Raw genomic sequence first — 1669 nt, 5'->3', positions numbered from 1 at the left:
CAGATGGAGACCATCCTGGCTAACATGGTGAAACCCCACCTCTACCGGAGATACAAAAATCAGCCGGGCGTGGTGGTGCACGCCTGTAGTCCCAGCTACTCAGAGTGAGACTTTTTCAAAAAAAAAAGGTTGAATGGAAAGCGTGAGTGGGAAGGTGGTGCAATAGCAAGATTCTGATTGGAAGGAAAAGATGGCAGGCAGCAGGAGGGAGGCAGCCGGCCCAGCCATTCCTCTGTGCCAAGGATGGGGCCACTCCTGGGGTGGCGTGCAGTGCCGCTGAGCTGCCCCTTTCAACAGGGCACAGGACCGTCGCCAAGATCGAGTGCAGCCTGCAAGTGTACGTGGAGGACATCACCGCCTCCGCCCAGCACATCCACTTTGTCCAACCACTGCTGCTGAGTGAGATCCTGGCCCGGGAAGGCCCCTTCCCCCTGTCCGTGGAGATCCTGAAGGTTCCTGAAGAGCAACACGTCATCCTCAGCCCATGGGTGCGCTTCTTGAAGATACGCCGGAGGCTTTGCATCCATGGCCCATCCTCAACACCCTGGCGGGTCCTGGCCTCAAACGAGGGCCGCACAAAGCCCAGGTACTTCCTGGTGTCAGGGGCCTACCAGGGCAAGATATGGCGGCGGCCGAGGGAGTTCCCCACGGCCTATGACCTCCTGGGTGCACTGCAGCCAGGCCGGCCACTCCGGGTGGTGGCCACAAAGGACTGTGAGGGCGAGAGAAGAATCCTGAGTTCACATCCCTGGCTGTGGGCGACAGGCTGGAGGTACAGCGGCGTAGCCAGGCCCGTGGGGCCCTGGGCGGTGCTGTTGATGTCCTGGTCTGTCAGCGGCTGAGGGACGAGTATGAGGAGGTAGAGAGCCCGGAGCAGGTGCTGCTGCCCCTCCACTGCCCTGGCAGCTTCGTGGAGGAGTTGAGTTACAGCCAGTGGTACAGCCTGGCGGATCTGATTGCCCAGTTCTCACTGCCTTGTGAGGTCAGGGTGATGGTCAAGGATCCCAGTTACCCCGGTGACCCTCTGACGGGTGTAGTGGGTCTGCAGCTGGAGGAGAAGATGACAGAGCCCTCCTTGGTGGTCAGCCTGGAATCTGTGCTTGGGGTGCGCTTCGAGATCCCTCCCCGGTGGCTGGACCTGACTGTCGTGGAGGCCGAGGTGCAGCCAGACCGGCCAGGGGGGTCTCTGCCCCTAGCCACAGTGGAGGAGCTGCCAGGCGCCTTCTATCACACTCTTCGGAAGTCACCGGCCTGTGAGATGCAAGCCCCTTAGAGCATCCGGGCCAACTCCTTCCCCGCACAGGTGAGGAAACTGCCCTAAAGGGAAGGAACTCGCCTAATGCCAAAGACTCTTGCCTAATGTCATTGACTCTTTTGCAGACGATGATGAACATGATTATGAAGAAACACTTGAGAGAGAGCTTTCAGAAAACCATCTAGGTTCTGGAGGAACCATGCGTCCTGACTGCTGCTTCTCAGGGAACCTGATGCCAGCTAACTGTTATAAGCCTCTAAAAGACCTCGGGCAAGGCCTCATAGAAGCTGAAGTGCACACAGGGAATGGCTTTGTGGGAACTGATTTGATGGATGCCGCACCAGCTTCCTTCAGGTTCCAGATTCCTGCTACTTAGGGTGGGCCGGTTGGGACCTAACAACACCCCGCACATGA

The 1669-nt window shown here is 58.6% G+C and overlaps 1 pseudogene; it reads left to right on the top strand.

The window, feature by feature from the left end:
• The first annotated feature begins 297 nt into the window (after positions 1-297).
• Positions 298-1339, top strand: LOC116548242 (annotated as a pseudogene).
• The last annotated feature ends 330 nt before the right edge of the window (positions 1340-1669 follow it).

The sequence above is a fragment of the Sapajus apella genome, unplaced genomic scaffold (genome assembly GCF_009761245.1).
Source record: "Sapajus apella isolate SASKATOON/1434 unplaced genomic scaffold, GSC_monkey_1.0 scaffold8523, whole genome shotgun sequence".
Taxonomy (NCBI): Eukaryota; Metazoa; Chordata; class Mammalia; order Primates; family Cebidae; genus Sapajus; species Sapajus apella.
Note: the sequence above shows the minus strand (reverse complement) of the source record. Positions and strands in the feature narration are given on the sequence as shown.